We start from the raw sequence: 18,599 nt of genomic DNA on the forward strand, positions 1-18,599 counted from the left end.
TAGGGTTTAGGGTAGTGCAGTGGTGTTTGGGTAGTGTAGGGGTGGTGCTGGGGTAGTGTTTTTTGGTTTAGCGTAGTGCAGTTGTGTTTGGGTAGTAAAAGGGGTCGTGCTGGGGTAGTGTTTCAGGGTTTAAGGCAGTGCAGTGGTGTTTGTGTAGAGAAGGAGGTGCTGCTGGGGGTAGTGTTTTAGAGTTTAAGGTAGTGCAGTGGTGTTTGTGTATTGTAGGGGGCAGTGTTTTATGGTTTAGGGTAGTGCAGGGCTGTTTGTGTAGTGTAGGGGGTCGTGCTTGTGGTAGTATTTTAGGGTTTAGGGTAATGCAGTGGCGTTTGTCTAGTGTAGGGGTCATGCTGTGGGTAGATTTAGGGTTTAGGGTAGTGCAATGGTATTTGTGTAGTGTAGGGGGTCGTGCTGGGCTTAGTGTTTTAGGGTTTAGGGTAGTGCAGTGGTGTTTGGGTAGTGTTTTAGGGTTTAAGGTAGTGCAGTGGTATTTGGGTAGTTTAGGGTGTCATGCTGGTGGTAAATTTAGGGTTTAGGGTAGTGCAGTGGTGTTTGTGTTGTGAAGGGGTCAAGCTGGGGGTAGTGTTTTAGGGTTTACGGTAGTGCAGTGGTGTTTGTATAGTGTAGGGGGTCATATTGGGGGTAGTGTTTTAGGGTTTATGGTAGGGCAGTGGTGTTTGTGTAGTGTAGGGGGTCATGCTGGGGGTGGTGTTTTAGGGTTTAGGGTAGTGCAGTGGTGTTTGTGTTTTATAGGTGGTAGTGTTTTAGGGTTTGGGGTAGTGCAGTGTTGTTTGTGTAGTGTAGGAGGTCATGCTGTGGGTAGTATTTTAGGGTTTTTTGGTAGTGCAGTGGTGTTTGTGTAGTGGGTCATGTTTTAGGGTATAGGTTAGTGCAGTGGTGTTTGGGTAGTGTAAGGGGTCATGCTGGGGTTAGTGTTTTAGGGTTTAGTGTAGTGCAGTGGTGTTTGGGTAGTTTAGGGAGTCGTGCTGGGGGTAGTGTTTTAGGGTTTAGGGTAGTGCAGTGGTGTTTGTGCAGTGTAGGGAGTCGTGCTGGGGGTAGTGTTTTAGGGTTTAGGGTAGTGCAGTGGTGTTTGGGTAGTGTAGGGAGTCGTGCTGGGTGTAGTGTTTTGGGGTTTAGGGTAGTGCAGTGGTGTTGGGGTAGTTTAGGGGGTTGTACTGGGGGTAGTGTTTGAGGGTTTAGGGTAGTGCAGTGGTGTTTGTGTAGTGTAGGGGTCGTGCTGCAGTAGTATTTTAAGGTTTAGGGTAGTACAGTCGTGTTTGGTTAGTGTAGGGGTAGTTTTGGGGTAGTGTTTTAGGGTTTAGGATAGTGCAGTGGTGTTTGTGTAGTGTGGGGGTCATGCTGTGGGTAGTGTTTTAGGGTTTAGGGTAGTGCAATGGTTTTTCTGTAGTGTAGGGGTAGTGTTTTAGGGTTTAGGGTAGTGCAGTGGTGTTTGTGTAGTGTAGGGGGTCGTGCTGGGGGTCGTATTTTAGGGTTTAGGGTAGTGCAGTGGTGTTTGGGTAGTATAGGGGTCATTCTTTAGGTAGTTTTTTAGGGTTTAGGGTAGTGCAGTGTTGTTTGTGTAGTGTAGGGCGTCATGCTGGGGGTAGATTTAGGGTATAGGGTAGTTCAGTGGTGTTTGTGTAGTGTAGGGGGTCATGCTGGGGGTAGTGTTTTAGGCAGTGCAGTGGTGTTTGTTTAGTGAATGGGGTCGTGCTGGGGGTAGTGTTTTAGGATTTAGTGTAGAGCAGTGGTGTTTGGGTAGTGTAGTGAGTTGTGCTGGTGGTAGTGTTTTAGGCAGTGCAGTGGTGTTTGTGTAGTGTAGGGGATTTGCTGGGGGTAGATTTAGGGTTTAGAGTAGTGCAGTGGTGTTTGGGTAGTGTAGTGAGTTGTGCTGGTGGTAGTATTTTAGGGTTTAGGGTAGTGCAGTTATGCTTGGGTAGTGTAGGGTATCGTGCTTGGGTAGTGTTTTAGGGTTTAGGGTAGTGCAGTGGTGCTTGTGTAGTATAGGGGGTCGTGCTGGGGTCAGTGTTTTAGGTTTTAGGGTAGTGCAGTGGTGTTTGGGTAGTGTAGGGGGTAGTACTGGTGGTTGTGTTTTAGTGTTTAGGGTAGTGTAGTGGTGTTTGTGTAGTGTAGGGTGTCATGCTGTGGGTAGTGTTTTAGGGTATAGGGTAGTGCAGTGGTGTTTGGGTTTTGTAGGGAGTCATCCTGGGGTTAGTATTTTAGGGTTTAGGGTAGTACAGTGGTGTTCGGGTAGTTTAGGTGTTCGTGCTGGCGGTAGTGTTTTAGGGTTTAGGGTAGTGCAGTGGTGTTTGTGTAGTGTGGGAAGCCATTCTGGGGGCATTTAGGGTTTAGTGTAGTGCAGTGGTGTTAGGGTAGTGTAGGGAGTCGTGCTGGGGGTAGTGTTTTAGGGTTTAGGGTAGTGCAGTTGTGTTTGTGTAGTGTAGGGAGTCTTGCTGGCGGTAGTCTTTTAGGGTTTAAGGTCGTGCAGTGGTGTTTGTGTAGTGTAGGGTTCATGCTGGGTGTAGTTTTTTAGGGTTTAGGGTAGTGCAGTGGTGTTTGTGTAGTGTAGGGGGTAGTGTTTTAGGGTTTAGGATAGTGCAGTGGTGTTTGTGTAGTTGAGAGGGTCATGCTGTGGTAGTGTTTTAGGGTTTAGGGTAGTGCAGTTGTGTTTTTGTAGTGTAGGGGGTCATGTTTTAGGGTTTAGGGAAATGCAGTGGTGTTTGTATAGTGTAGGGGTTGTGCGGGGGTAGTGTTTTTCGGTTTAGCATAGTGCAGTTGTGTTTGGGTAGTGAAAGAGGTTGTGCTGGGATAGTGGTTTAGGGTAGTGCAGTGGTGTTTGTGTAGCGTTCGGGGTCGTGCTTGGGGTAGTATTTTAGGGTTTAGGGTAATGCAGCGGTGTTTGTGTAGTGTAGGGGGTCATGTTGGGGGTAGATTTTGGGTTTAGGGTAGTGCAGTGGTATTTGTTTAGTGTAGGGGGTCGTGCTAGGGGGAGTGTTTTAGGGTTTAAGACAGTGCAGTGGTGTTTGTGTAGAGAAGGGGGTGCTGCTGGGGGTAGTGTTTTTGAGTTTAGGGTAATACAGTGGTGTTTGTGTAGTGTAGGGGGTAGTGTTTTAGGGTTTAGGGTAGTGCCGTGGTGTTTGTGTAGTGCAGGGGTCATGCTAGGGGTAGATTTAGGGTTTAGGGCAGTGCAATGGTATTTGTGTAGTGTAGGGGGTCATGCTGGGTGTAGTGTTTTAGGGTTTAGGGTAGTGCAGTGGTGTTTGGGTAGTGTTTTAGGGTTTAGGGTAGTGCAGTGGTGTTTGGGTAGTTTAGGGGGTCATGTTGGGGGTAGTGTTTTAGGGTTTAGGGTAGTGCAGTGGTGTTTGTATAGTGTAGGGGGTCATGTTGGGGTAGTGTTTTAGGGTTTATGGTAGGGCAGTGGTGTTTGTGTAGTATAGGGGGTCATGCTGGGGGTGGTGTTTTAGGGTTTAGGGTAGTGCAGTGGTGTTTGTGTTTTGTAGGGGGTAGTGTTTTATAGTTTAGGGTAGTGCAGTGGTGTTTGTGCAGTGTAGGGAGTCATGCTGGGGGTAGTGTTTTAGGGTTTAGGGTAGTGCAGTGGTGTTTGTGTTTTGTAGGGGGTAGTGTTTTAGGGATTAGGGTAGTGCAGTGGTTTTTGGGTAGTGTTGGGGTTGTGCTGGGGTAGTGTTTTAGGGTTGAGGATAGTGCATTGGTGTTTGGGTAGTGTAGGGGGTTCGTGCTGGGGTAGTGTTTTAGGGTTTAGGGTGGTCCCGTGGTGTTTGTGTAGTATGGGAGGTCATGCTGGGGGTAGATTTAGGGTTTAGTGTAGTGCAGTTGTGTTTGGGTAGTGTAGGAAGTTGTGCTGGGGTAGTGTTTTAGGGTTTAGGGTAGTGTAGTGGTGTTTGTGCAGTGTAGGGAGTCGTGCCGGGGGTAGTGTTTTAGGGTTTAGGGTTTAGGGTAGGGAAGTAGTGTTTGGGTAGTGTAGGGGGTCTTTGCTGGGGGTAGTGTTTTAGGGTTTAGGGTAGTGCAGTGGTGTTTGTGTAGTGTAGGGGGTAGTGTTTTAGGGTTTAGGGTAGGGAAGTAGTGTTTGGGTAGTGTAGGGGGTCCTTGCTGGGGGTAGTGTTTTAGGGTTTAGGGTAGTGCAGTGGTGTTTGAGTAGTGTAGGGGGTAGTGTTTTAGGGTTTAGGGAAGTGCAGTGGTGTTTGTGTAGTGTAGGGAGTCGTGCTGGGGGTAGTGTTTTAGGGTATAGTGTAGTGCAGTGATGTTTGGGTAGTGTAGGGGGTCGTGCTGGGGTAGTGTTTTTGAGTTTAGGGTAGTGCTGTTGTGTTTGGGTAGTGAAGGGGGTCGTGCTGGGGGTAGTGTTTAGGGTATAGGGTAGTGCAGTTTTGTTTGTGTAGTGTAGGGGGTCATGCTTTGGGTAGTGTTTTAGGGTTTAGGGTAGTGCAGTGGTTTTTGGGTAATGTAGGCGGTCGTGCAGGGGTAGTGTTTTAGGGTTTAGGGTAGCACTGTGGTGTTTGTGTGGTGTAGGGGGTCTTGCTGGGGGTAGTGTTTTAGGGTTTTGGGTAGTGCAGTGGTGTTTGAGTATTGTAGGGGGTCGTGCTGGAGGTAGTGTTGTAGGGGGTCGTGCTGGAGGTAGTATTGTAGGGTGTAGGGCAGTGCAGTGGTGTTTGTGTAGTTTAGGGGGTCATGCTGTGGGTAGTGTTTCAGGGTTTAGTGTAGTGCAGTGGTTTTTGGGTAGTGCAGGGGGTAGTGCTGGGGAAGATTTGGGATTTAGTGTAGTGCAGTGGTGTTTGGGTAGTGTAGGGGGTCGTGCTGGGGATAGTTTTAGGATTTAGGGTAGCGCAGTGGTATTTATGTAGTGTGGGGGATCGTGCTGGGGATATTTTTTTCGGGTTTCGGGTAGTGCAGTGCTGTTTGGGTAGTGCAGGGGGTCGTGCTGGGCGTTGTGTTTTAGGGTTTAGGGTAGTGCAGTGGGTTTGGGTAGTGTAGGGGGTCATGCAGGGGGTCGTGTTTTAGGGTTTATTGTAGTGCAGTACGGTAGTGCAGTGGTGTTTGTGTAGTGTAGGGGGTCATGCTGGGGGTAGTGTTTTAGGGTTTAGGGTAGTGCAGTGGTGTTTGGGTAGTGTAGGTGGTAGTGTTTCAGGCTTTAGGGTAGTGCAGTGGTGTTTGTGTAGTATAGGGGGTCATGCTGGGGGTAGTGTTTTAGGGTTTAGGGCAGTGCAGTGTAATTGTGTAGTGTAGGGGATCGTGTTTTAGGGTTTAGGGTAGTGCAGTGGTGTTTGTGGAGTGTAGGGGTCATGCTGAGGGTAGATTTACGGTTCAGGGTAGTGCAGTGGTGTTTGTGTAGTGTAGCGGTAGTGCTGGGGATAGTGTTTTAGGGTTTAGCATAGTGCAGTGGTGTTTGGGTAGTGAAGGGGGTCGTGCTGGGGGTAGTGTTTTAAGATTTAGGGTAGTGCAGTGTTGTTTGTGTATTGTAGGGGGTTGTGCTAGGGTAGATTTAGGGTTTAGAGTAGTGCAGTGGTGTTTGGGTAGTTTAGAGAGTTGTGCTGGTGGTAGTGTTTTAGGGTTTAGGGCAGTGCAATTATGTTTGGGTAGTGTAGGGTGTCGTGCTTGGGTAGTGTTTTAGGGTTTAGGGTAGTGCAGTGGTTCTTGTGTAGTGGGTAGTGCTGGGGTCAGTGTTTTAGGATTTACGGTAGTGCAGTAGTGTTTGGGTAGTGTAGGGGGTCATGCTGGGGTTAGTGCTTTAGGGTTTAGGGTAGTGCAGTGGTGTTTGGGTGGTGTAGGGAGTCGTGCTGGGGGTAGTGTTTTAGGGTTCAGGGTAGTGCAGTGGTGTTTGTGCTGTGGAGGGAGTCATGCTGGGGGTAGTGTTTTAGGGTTTAGGGTAGTGAAGTGGTATTTGGGTAGTGTAGGGGGTCGTAATGGAGGTAGTGTATTAGGGTTTAGGTGGTGCAGTGGTTTTTGGGTAGTGTTGGGGGTTGTGCTGGGGTAGTGTTTTAGGGTTGAGGGTAGGGAAGTGGTGTTTGGGTAGTGTAGGGAGTCGTGCTGGGGGTAGTGTTTTATGGTTTAGGGTAGTACAGTGGTGTTTGTGTAGTGTAGGGGGTAGTGTTTTAGGGTTTAGGGAAGTGCAGTCGGGTTTGTGTAGTGTAGGGGGTCGTGCTGGGGGTAGTGTTGTAAGGTTTAGTGTAGTGCAGTGGTGTTTGTGTAGTGTAGGGGGGTCATGTTTTTGGGTTTAGGGTAGTGCAGTGATGTTTGGGTAGTGTAGGGGTCGTGCTGGTGGTAGTGTTTTTGAGTTTAGGGTAGTGCTGTTGTGTTTGGGTAGTGAAGGGGGTCGTGCTGGGGGTAGTGTTTTAGGGTTTAGGATAGTGCAGTATTGTTTGTGTAGTGTAGGGGGTCATGCTGGGGATAGTGTTTTAGGGTTTAGGGTAGTGCAGTGGTGTTTGGGTAGTGAAGGGGGTCGTGCTGGGGGTAGTGTTTTAGGATTTAGGGTAGTGCAGTGGTGTTTGTATATCGTAGTCGGTTGTGCTGGGGGTAGATTTCGGGTTTAGGGTGGTGCAGTTATGTTTGGGTACTGTAGGGTGTCGTGCTTGGGTAGTCTTTTAGGGTTTAGGGTAGTGCAGTGGTTCTTGTGTAGTGTGTCGTGCAGGGGTCAGTGTTTTAGGGTTTAGGGTAGTGCAGTCGTTTTTGGGTAGTGTTGGGGGTAGTGCTGGAAGTAGTGTTTTAGGGTTTAGGGTAGTGCAGTGGTGTTTGTGTAGTGTAGGGGGTCGTTCTGGGCATAGTGTTTTTGGGTTTAGGGTAGTGCAGTTGTGTTTGTGTATTGTAATATGTCATGCTGGGGGTAGTGTCTTAGGGTTTAGGGAAACGCAGTGGTGTTCTGGTAGTGTAAGGGGTCGTGCTGGGAGTAGTGTTTTAGGGTTTATGGTAGTGCAGTGGAATTTGTGTAGTGTAGGGTGTCATTATGGGGGAAGATTTGGGATTTAGGGTAGTGCAGTGGTGTTTGTGTAGTGTAGGGGGTCATTCTGGGGATAGTGTTTTATGGTTTCGAGGAGTGCAGTGCTGTTTGGGTAGTGCAGGGGGTCATGCTGGGGTTTGTGTTTTAGAGTTTAGGGTAGTGCAGTTGGGTAGTGCAGTGGTGTCTGTGTAGTGTATGGGGTCATGCTGGAGGTAGTTTTTTAGGGTTTAGGGTAGTGCAGTTGTGTTTGGGTAGTGTAGGGCGTAATGCTGGGGGTAGTGTTTTAGGGTTTAGGGTAGTGTCATGGTGTTTGTGTAGTGTAGGGGATCATGCTGCGGTAGTGTTTTAGGGTTTAGGGTAGTGCAGTGGTGTTTGGGTAGTGTAGGGGGTACTGCTGGGGGTAGTGTTTTAGGGTTTAGGGTAGTACAGTGGTGTTTGTGTAGTATAGCAGTAGTGCTGGGGATAGTGTTTTAGGGTTTAGGGTAGTGGAGTGGTGTTTGGGTAGTGTAGGGTGTCATGCTTGGGTAGTAGTTTAGGGTAGTGCAGTGGTTCCTGTGTAGTGGGTAGTGCTGGGGTCAGTGTTTTAGGGTTGAGGGTAGTGCAGTGGTGTTTGGGTAGTGTAGGGGGTCATGCTGGGGTTAGTGCTTTAGGGTTTAGTGTAGTGCAGTGGTGTTTGGGTAGTGTAGGGAGTCTTGCTGGGGGTAGTGTTTTAGGGTTTAGGGTAGTGCAGTGGTGTTTGTATATCGTAGGCGGTTGTGCTGGGGGTAGATTTCGGGTTTAGGGTGGTGCAGTTATGTTTGGGTACTGTAGGGTGTCGTGCTTGGGTAGTGTTTTAAGGTTTAGGGTAGTGCAGTGGTTCTTGTGTAGTGGGTCGTGCTGGGGTCAGTGTTTTAGGGTTTAGGGTAGTGCAGTTGTTTTTGGGTAGTGTTGGGGGTAGTGCTGGAAGTAGTGTTTTAGGGTTTAGGGTAGTGCAGTGGTTTTCATGTAGTGTAGGGTGTCGTGCTTGGGTAGTGTTTTAGGGTTTAGGGTAGTGCAGTGGTTCTTGTGTAGTGGGTCATGCTGGGGTCAGTGTTTTAGGGTTTAGGGTAGTGCAGTGGTGTTTGGGTAGTGTTGGGGGTTGTGCTGGGGGTAGTGTTTTCGGGTTTAGGGTAGTGCAGTGGTGTTTGTGTATTGTAGGGGGTCGTTCTGGGCATAGTGTTTTTGGGTTTAGGGTAGTGCAGTTGTGTTTGTGTATCGTAATGTGTCATGCTGGGGGAAGTGTCCTAGGGTTTAGGTAAACGCAGTGGTGTTCTGGTAGTGTAAGGGGTCGTGCTGGGGGTAGTGTTTTAGGGTTTATGGTAGTGCAGTGGTATTTGTGTATTGTAAGGTGTCATGATGGGGGAAGATTTGGGATTTAGGGTAGTGCAGTGGTGTTTGTGTAGTGTAGGGGGTCATGCTGGGAATAGTGTTTTATGGTTTAGGGTAGTGCAGTGGTGTTTGGGTAGTGTAGGGGGTACTGCTGTTGGCAGTGTTTTAGGGTTTAGGGTAGTGCAGTGGTGTTTGTGTAGTGTAGCGGTAGTGCTGGGGATAGTGTTTTAGGGTTTAGGGTAGTGCAGTGGTGTTTGGGTAGTTTAGGGTGTCGTGCTTGGGTAGTGTTTTAGGGTTTAGGGTAGTGCAGTGGTTCTTGTGTAGTGGGTAGTGCTGGGGTCATTGTTTTAGGGTTGAGGGTAGTGCAGTGGTGTTTGGGTAGTGTAGGGAGTCATGCTGGGGTTAGTGCTTTAGGGTTTAGTGTATTGCAGTGGTGTTTGGGTAGTGGAGGGAGTCGTGCTGGGGGTAGTGTTTTAGGGTTTAGGGTAGTGAAGTGGTGTTTGGGTAGTGTAGGGGGTCGTATTTTAGTGTTTAGGGTAGTGCAGTGGTGTTTGGGTAGTGTAGGGGTTCGTGCCGGGGCAGTGTTTTTGGGTTTAGGGTAGTGCAGGGGTGTTTCGGTAGTGTAGGGGGTAGTGTTTTAGGGTTTAGGGTAGTGCAGTAGTGTTTGGGTAGTGTAGAGTGTCGTGCTTGGGTAGTGTTTTAGGGTTTAGGGTAGTGCAGTGGTTCTTGTGTAGTGGGTAGTGCTGGGGTCCGTGTTTTAGGGTTGAGGGTAGTGCAGTGGTGTTTGGGTAGTGTAGGGGGTCATGCTTGGGTAGTGTTTTAGGGTTTAGGGTAGTGCAGTGGTTCTTGTGTAGTGGGTAGTGCTGGGGTCAGTGTTTTAGGGTTGAGGGTAGTGCAGTGGTGTTTGGGTAGTTTAGGGGTTCATGCTGGGGTAGTGTTTTAGGGTTTAGGGTGGTGCAGTGGTGTTTGTGTAGTGTGGGAGGTCATGCTGGGGATAGATTTAGGGTTTACTGTAGTGCAGTTGTGTTTGGGTAGTGTAGGAAGTCGAGCTGGGGGTACTGTTTTAGGGTTTAGGGTCGTCCTCTGGTATTTGTGTAGTGTAGGCGGTCGTACTGGGGGTAGTGTTTGAGGGTTTAGGGTAGTGCAGTGGTATTTGTGTAGTGTAGGGGGTCGTGCTGGGGATAGTGTTTTAGGGTTTCGGGTGGTACGTACTACAGTGCTGTTTGGGTAGTGCAAGGGTTTGTGTTGGGGTAGTGTTTTAGGGTTTAGGGTAGTGCAGTGGTGTTTGGGTAGTATAGGGTGTCATGCTGGGGGTAGTGTTTTAGGGTTTAGGGTGGTGCATTGTTGTTTGCGTAGTGTAGGGGGTAGTGTTGGGGTAGTGTTTTAGGGTTTGGGTAGTGCAGTGGTGTTTGTGTAGTGTAGGGGGTCGTGCTGGGGGTAGTGTTTTAGGGTTTAGGGTAGTGCAGTGGTGTTTGTGTAGTGTAGGGGGTCGTGTGTTAGGGTTCAGGGTAGTGCAGTGATGTTTGGGTAGTGTAGGGGGTCGTGCTGTGGGTAGTGTTTTAGGGTTTAGGGTAGTGCAGTGGTTTTTGTGTAGAGTAGGGGGTAGTGTTTTAGGGTTTAGGGTAGTCCAGTGGTGTTTCTGTAGTGTACGGGGTCGTGCTGGGGGTAGTGTTTTAGAGTTTATGGTAGTGCAGTGGTGTTTGGGTAGTTTAGGGGGTCGTACTGGGGATAGTGTTTGAGGGTTTAGGGTAGTGCAGTGGTGTTTGTGTAGTGTAGGGAGTCATGCTGCGGGTAGTGTTTTCGGGTTTAGGGTAGTGCAGTGGTGTTTGTGTAGTGTAGGGGTCATGCTGCGGGTAGTCTTTTTGGGTTTAGGGTAGTGCAGTGGTGTTTGTGCAGTGTAGGGGGTCATGCTGCGGGTAGTGTTTTAGGGTTTAGGGTAGTGCAGTGGCTTTTGTGTAGTGTAGGGGTAGTGATTTAGGGTTTAGGGTAGTGTAGTGGTTTTTGTGTAGTGAAGGGGGTCGTGCTGGAGGTAGTGTTTTAGGGTTTAGGGTAGTGCAGTGGTGTTTTTGTAGTGTAGGGGGTCGTGGTTTAGGGTAGTGCAGTGGTGTTTAGGTAGTGTAGGGGGTCGTGCTGGGGGTAGTGTTTTAGGGTTTAGGGTAGTACAGTGGTGTTTGAGTAATGTAGGGGTCGTGGTTGGGGTAGTGTTTTAGGGTTTAGGTTAGTGCAGTGGTGTTTGTGTAGTGTAGGGGGTCATGCTGGGGAAGATTTGGGATTTAATGTAGTGCAGTAGTGCTTTGGTAGTATAGGGGGACGTGCTGGGGATAGTTTTAGTGTTTAGGGTAGCGCAGTGGTATTTGTGTAGTGTAGGGGGTCATGCTGGGGATAGTGTTTTAGGGTTTCGGGTAGTACAGTGCTGTTTGGGTAGTGCAGGGGTTTGTGCTGGGGGTAGTGTTTTAGGGTTTAGGGTAGTGCAGTGGTGTTTGGGTAGTAAAGGGGGTCATGCTGGGGGTAGTGTTTTAGGGTTTAGTGTAGTGCAGTAGGGTAGTGCAGTGGTGTTTGTGTAGTGTAGGGAGTCATGCTGGGTGTAGTGTTTTAGGGTTTACGGTAGTGCAGTGTTTTTTGCGTAGTGTAGGGGGTACTGCTGGGGGTAGTGTTTTAGGGTTTAGGGTAGTGCAGTGGTGTTTGTGTAGTATAGGGGGTAGTGCTGGGAATTGAAGAACCAGAACCTTTTTGGACCTGGCGGCGCAGGGTACGCCTTAATCTCCTGGGTTCTCCTGCTTCAGCTAACAGAGACACGGGGACACTCTGTTGGCGTAAAAGATCAGATTTTATTAGCTGCAGTTAGTACAGTTGTCCTAGAAGTACACACGGTATGTTCTCAGGAGACTGCCACTTCACTCTGTGGCGCACAATCTTATATAGTACATAGATAACATATACATTAACACAGTACACACCTAAAACATACATGGAGGACCAATAAGGTAAGGTTGAAGACGGAACGTGTCCAATAGGAAAGGTTGAAAAACAAAGATATCAAGTAACTCGAAGAAGTCTCTCCTCCAACGGTGTTTGCTATCCCTCCCACAGGTTAAGGTATTAACATGTCTGTAACTGACTTGCAGGTGGCCAGATACGTTCGTGTGTTTTGGAGGACAGTTGTGAAACGAGAAAATACGAGCGGAGGACAGCGAAGGCCAGAAGATAAGATAAAGTCAGGAGAGAATAGTGTGAACCAACAGATAGTTAAGACAGGGATTAGAGGAACCAGACAGGGATTAGTGTACTCGGCCAGTCTCTAACACCAGCTTCGTAAACAGAGGCACAAGGCTATTTTGACACAAAATTGCAGGAAAAGCAGAAAAGACTTCGTTCGTCGTGCTGCCTGAGTGAGGGCAACACAAAATGGCGGCGGAGCACAAAATGGCGGCACAATGCGATCGTGATCGAAAATCGAATTTCCTCAGACCCTCCTTTTGCCAGAACTCAGGCAAGATACACAGACTCATGTTAATCTGAGTCGATGTCGATGGCCATGAGGTCATCAAGCTGTTGCTGTAACATCATTCTAATATTCTCTGTTCTTTGTGCCTTGGGTTTTGGGATGCACATAGTAGCACAAAGGTCGCAGATGGCGGGACCACAGTGCATACAAAGACAACAAGAGAATACGATGGCTAAAACCATGCCAAGGAATGTTAGCACTTTCCAACCCCATTTGGACAGTAGTCCCCAAAACCATCCCAATAATGACTAATCTCCTTCGTCCTGATGAATCGGCTCAGAGATTATATGTAATTTAGAGATGGCCTGGTATACTGTCGGAGCGTCATCAGGTATATAAATACAGCAACTTGATTTGATCAATTTACAGACTCCACCACGATCTGCAAGAATAACATCTAGGGCAACTCGGTTCTGTAAGGTCATAAGACGATCTGCCTGTAGTTCTGCTGTAATATTACTTAAAGCTCCTACAGTGATCTATGGTAGTCTCTATGACACAAACCAGTTGCCTCATATTCCTGCTGTTTGCCATAGGACCGCAAAAAGGAAGAAATCCCTTTAGAAAGTCTCCTCCCTCTTGACCTGCTGTGTCTTTGGAATCAATAATTCCTCTGCCATATCTGTTTTTATGAAAATTTGAAGAAGCAGTGTATGTAGGGGGAAGAAGAAAAGCTATATAGCAAGTTCCAGAAAAACTAGTCGGCAACCACGTATAGGCTCTATCATGACAGATGAAATATGTGCCCTGAGATGGCACTAACGGTGGCGAATTCTGAGAGGAGTGAATGTAAGTATGGGAACAAAAGCTTTTTCTTTGTTCGGGTTCAGTAGTTTGACCATTGATTTGCAAACAGAAATTGCCTTGATGAGGTATAGTCCAAATCGGTGGAGATTTTCCTTGTTTAACCTTATCACTAAGGCTTGTGATGTAATGAGTGACATTCCAATTAGCGTATGCTTTTCTCTCATCGATAGCAATTTTGCTATTTTGCATGATTTTAGCCATAGCTACCATTCCTTTTATCAATGAACTATGACTAAATTCTGGTCCTCCAATATAAGAACTGACAGGTCGTTTAAATCGGCTTTGATAGGCGTTAGAGAAAATTACAAAATAAGCGCAAGCAGAACCTTCATAAGAGAATGGAAGGACTCAATATGGCATCCCTTTTTCTGTGGTATGAGGCATTAATCCACACACCCAACAATCGGTTGTATTAATTACTAATTGGTGTTGGTGTAATAATTGAATAAACGAATTATTGTAGTATTCGATTCTTCTTACGAGTTCATGTTGAGGAAGTGTATGAAAGAGATGCGGAGAGATAGTAGAATAAGAAGGCACAGTAACAGAAGAAGGGACAACTTTTTGCTGCATAGCATAAATAATCCAACATATACAGGCCAATAGAATACACAATAATATGAAATCACATAAAGTTATACTACAACGACTGTATACTATTCTACAATGATTGTTCTTCATTTTGTTCTTTCTCTCTCTTTCGCCTAATGTAGTTTCCATCTTCTAAATGGATGCTCACTGCTATCTTCCTTAATCACTTGATTACAATTGTCTGCCGTCCTATGACACTGCAAGTCCTGCAGGCCTATTGCCACTACTCAGGTCACAACCAAGACTCCTACCGTGACCCTGCAACCGGGATAGAAACTACAAAGAAGAGAGATTCTCAAATTTTCTTCTTAAGTCTGGGTCTCAAATCGTAATGAGCCTTATCAGGTACAGTCTGATCCTGAAACAATGTTCGTGGATTTGTGGTGTTCAAACAAAAATGTGATGGTACAGCTTCTTGGAGAATGTCGTCGTTTTCTTTTTCCGACAATGTTCCAGTCAAACGTGCATCACTAAAGGGTACAAATCGTGGAACCTTCTCGCTTTCAGAGTCACTTATACCCTTGCGGACCCACTGATCAAAGGGTAAAGGCAAAGGAACCTTTTTGCAGTGCACGCCGTGAATCCAGTTTTTCTTTCCTTCGACCTTCACTGCTGTACGGGTTGTTAGGAGGACCCGACGGGGCTCCCTCCAGCGAGGCTCCAAATTCTTCGTCCTTTGAAAATTCTTCACACAAACCCAGTCACCTGGTCGGATGGAATGACCTGAGTCTGTGGAGGCCTCTGGCAAAGCGCTCTGAACCTGTTGATGAAGAACACGCAATTTAGTTGTGAGGTCATGCAAGTAATCAATCAACATTGGGTATGGCAAGTCTGAATACTTTTTAGGGCGAGGGACTCCCCGTATATTAGCTGGGCGTCCAAAAACTACCTCATAAGGGCTAATTCCCAAACGAGAATGCACAGCCGTTCTGGTAGATAGAAGAGCCAAAGGTAGTGCATCGGGCCAACTAAGGCCTGTACTAGCCTGTACTTTAGCAAGCTTGAGTTTGAGGGTGCCATTATAGCACTCCACTAGACCCGCTGATTGTGGATGGTTTGCCGCATGGAACTTCTGTCTTATACCAAGACCTGCACAAACCTTTTGCGTGACTTGGCCCACAAATTTGCTCCCATTGTCACTCCAGACAATGCGCGGCAAACCAAATCTAGGGAAAAACTCTTTTAGAAGTACTTTGGCTGTAGATAAAGCAGTATTGTCTTTCAGGGGGTAAGCCTCTATCCATCGGGAAAAGGCACATACCACCACTAGAACATATTTGAGATTGTTGCATCGTTCCATGTGAATGTAATCGATTTGCAACACCTCAAATGGATAGGTCGGAGGAGCAAAGTGACCTGCTGGAGTTGGGGTTCCCTTTCCCGGATTGTACATTAAGCAAACAATGCAATGTTTCACTACATTATCTGCACACTTCGGTATTCCCTCGTTTTGCCATACTGGAGCCAGAAGCTTTCATATTCCTTTCGCACTTAGGTGGGCTGGACCATGCGCCATAGTAACTACAGGTAGTACATATGCGTCTGGTAACAGCCAACGTTGGTGCTCGGACAATTCCACCCAACATCCCATCTCATCTAACATTCCTGTACTTTCTTTCCACCTACTCAATTCTTTCTCTGTAGCCTCTTCTTGAATTGATTTCACACTTTCTACTGTATCCTCATACATTCCTCTTTCTCTGATCCAATTTGCAGGGCCTGCAACACACATGTGACTTGTAGCATCTCTAGCAGTCTTTTTCGCTACCTTATCTGCAAATGCATTCCTGCAACCAACATCGTCAGTAATCTTCTTGTGCGCACTACACTTCACAATTGCTATTTGGGTAGGCAAAGCAAGTGACTCAAGAAGATCAGTCACTAACTGACCATGTTGTATCTTAGTCCCGTGAGAAGTAAGGAATCCCCTTTCTTTCCACAAACGTCCAAAATTGAACGCTACACCAAAAGCGTATTGACTGTCGGTGTACACGTTCACTCTTTTTCCTTCAGATAACACATACGCTCTGGTTAGGGCTATCAGTTCAGCTGCCTGAGCTGAGTTATGTCTGATGCATGCGGTTTCCACGACTGTATGCAAGGTAGTAAGAGCATAAGCTGAAGTTGCTTCTCCATTAGGAAGCTTAAAGCTAGAACCATCTACCCATAGCGTTCCATCCGGATTCACTAATGGCGTATCTGTTAAGTCAATTCTACCTTTTGTCTCTTCCTCAGTACGAAAGAAACAATCATGTTGCTCCTGAACACCTTTCTCTTCTGGAAGAGGCAACAGAGTAGCTGGATTTAAAGTATTACATTGTTTAATATGCACGTGACTAGCCAAAAGCATCAGCTCGTATCGAGTCAAACGGGCCTTCGTAAGATGCTGTGTTTTTGTTCTGTTTAGCAAAGTATCCACTGCATGTGGCACCATAACAATGAGAGTATTATCTAGCACCACTCCAGCAGACTGTCGAATAGAAATTGCTGCTGCTGCTGTCGCTTTAAGACAACTAGGCGATGCTTTAGCTACTGGATCTAACGTAGCCGAGAAATAGGCACATGGCCGCTGTTTGTCTCCAAATCGCTGCGTTAAGACTGACAACGCATAACCTTCTCTTTCGTGAACGTAGAGCGTAAAAAGCTTACTGTAATCAGGAGTACCTAGTACAGGAGCAGAACACAAAGCAGCACGTAAATCAGTAAAACTCCTCTGACATTCGTCAGTCCATGGAAGGGGCTGATGCGTATCTTTCAAGGTTAGTGCCAACAAAGGTTTGGCCAACAGAGAGAAGTTAGGGATCCACTGCCTACAATAGGAAGTGATGCCCAGAAAGGCACGTACCTCTCTTTGTGTGGATGGCACAGACATTTGCGCAATAGCTTGGATACGTTCTGGGGTTAATCGTCTTCCCACCTTTGACAAGAGATGACCCAAGTAGGTAACCTCTCGACGAACATATTGTAGCTTAGAAGGTGAAACCTTATGATTAAGATTGGATAAGTGTTGCAACAATGCAACCGTCACATTCTTACATATATCTTCTGAATCAGCAGCGATAGCAAATCGTCCATGTACTGAATGAGAGCAGCACCAGACGGCAAAGAAAAAGCATCAAGATGACATTTCAAAGCTTGACTGTAAAAAGAGGGACTTTCACAATAGCCTTGAGGTGCGCGCTTAAACCGAAAGCTTCGGCCTCCAAGAGAGAAGCCAAAAATATCCCTACTTTCTTCGGCAATGGGAATACTAAAGAAAGCATTTTTCAGATCGATAACAGAAAACCAAACCGCTTTAGAAGGTATCATCGTTAACAGCGTGGTGATATCTGGGACAACAGGAAACTGTGGCACAACAATTTTGTTTACCTCCCGAAGATCAAATTACAAAACGATAAACAGGAGGTTGAGAAGGATCAGTGCGTTTAAGAACAGGGAGAATAGGGCTATTACATATGTTACCTCTTGTTTCCTCAACCACATCCTTCTGAATCAAATCATGAATGATTTCCAAAAGCGCTTTTTCACCTTCAGTGGAAATTCTATATTGGGGAACACGTGGCAATTCAACATTGGGCTTGAGAGTGACAATATATGGTGGAATTTTGAGACAACCAACATCATTTGGACCCGTAGCCCAAAGCGTTGTAGGAAGAGAGAGCAATTCAGGAGGAAATTGATCTTTAGACAAGTACATTGGAGAAGTCAGTTTCTGTCCCAAAGTGAGATAGACACCAGAAGGAGAACAATATATTGTTGCATGCAATCTTTTCAATAGATCCAAGCCCAATAGATTCTCACCGCAACCATTCGTTAAGAGAAGCGGAACTTCTAAATCATAAGGGCCAATTGAAATAGGCAATGGGCAAGAAACCGGATTATGAACTGGGGCGCCAGAAAAACCTACAGATACATTCGTTAAGCCAGACAAAGGTGCCCCAGGGAGTTTTGAATGAATGATAGAACTTCTCATCGCACCAGTATCTAAAAGAAATGGCTCTGAAACACCAATTGCAGTGACATTAACATAAGGTCAATTCTGATCTACTGGAATCGACACAACTCCCTTACTTTGTCCTTGGCTGTCCTAGTTAGCATGAAGACTTTCATTCCCGTCTTCAATGTAATAATCCTCATTGTAATATTGTGTAGATCGAGCGTTTTGCTGATCAAAGTAGTTCACGGAACTAGAGGGAGGAAGGGAACGCTGTTCTTGGGTCAATATACCTCGACCTCTACCTCTGTTTGCTGACTGGAGGCCAGCACGACCTCGTGGAGCAGATAGTGTCCCATTTCGTTGCAATAAAACCGGACAACTGTTCTTGAAATGACCTTCCTCTCTACAATAGGCACATTGATTAGGACCTAGCAAAGGTCGCGGAATATATGGCTCAGGCTTTTGATACACCCTCTGAAACTGCGGAGGCTGTTGAAACTGGGGCTGAGCATAACGAGGTGGATAAGCCTGTTGCAAGAGAACCTTAGTTTTCAATTCTTTAGTCTTTTTCTCTTGCTTATCTTTTTCTTCTTTATCTCTATTTTCATAATATTGAGCAGTAGCCAATATCTGGGCTGAAGAAGAAACAGCCCATGAACTTTCGGAGTCTTTCAACTTATGCGACAGTTCGGTAAGCAAATTAAATACGAACTTATCTACAAATAATCGCTGTCCACCCTCCGTAGTCATGTCCTGACCACTGTGATCAATGAATGTCTCCTCGAAACGAGTGAAGAAATCGGAAACACTCTCATCTTTCTTCTGCCCACACGCGGCTAGTTTATCCCAGTTAACTCTCAAGGTAGGCATCATCGTTTTCATTAATGTAATAATCCTACCAGGGAGCTCTGAAATCAAAGCATCAGGCTTCGCCCCACCCACTTGGTTTCTATCTGCAGCAATTATAGCATCCCAATCAGCACCTAATTCTTGGGCATGATTCTCTTTACGAATCCTAGCCCATAACGCTTGTGGAACTGCATTCCCCATCAACATATCGATATCTTCTAAATTCATGATGCAGGCTTCAGCAGTTTGTGACAATTCTTTATAATAACCTGCAGGGTTTTTACGAGGATCCGGTAGAGACTGTTTAAGGGCCAAAACTTCAGATATTTTCCAGAGGACATGTACCCATATTCGCTGAAAGAGAGCAGGAACAACTGGATTAGCACCTGCTGCTGGGACCTCTTCTCTCCATACCAGAGGAACCTCTCTCATTGGGTAATTTTTCAGTGTCAACCTAACTGAGGGATCGGAATCTAGAAAAGTCTGTGAGGTAAATAAGGTTCTATAGGAAACAAGTGTCTTTACAGCGTCCTCAACCTTAGAACCCACAATGAGTCCCTTATCAAAATCAGCCTGAATATCTAACAGACCCTGAGGAACCAAACCCAAGTCCATATCCT

Source organism: Triturus cristatus, chromosome 1_1 (genome assembly GCF_964204655.1).
Source record: "Triturus cristatus chromosome 1_1, aTriCri1.1, whole genome shotgun sequence".
In the NCBI taxonomy this organism is placed as follows: Eukaryota; Metazoa; Chordata; class Amphibia; order Caudata; family Salamandridae; genus Triturus; species Triturus cristatus.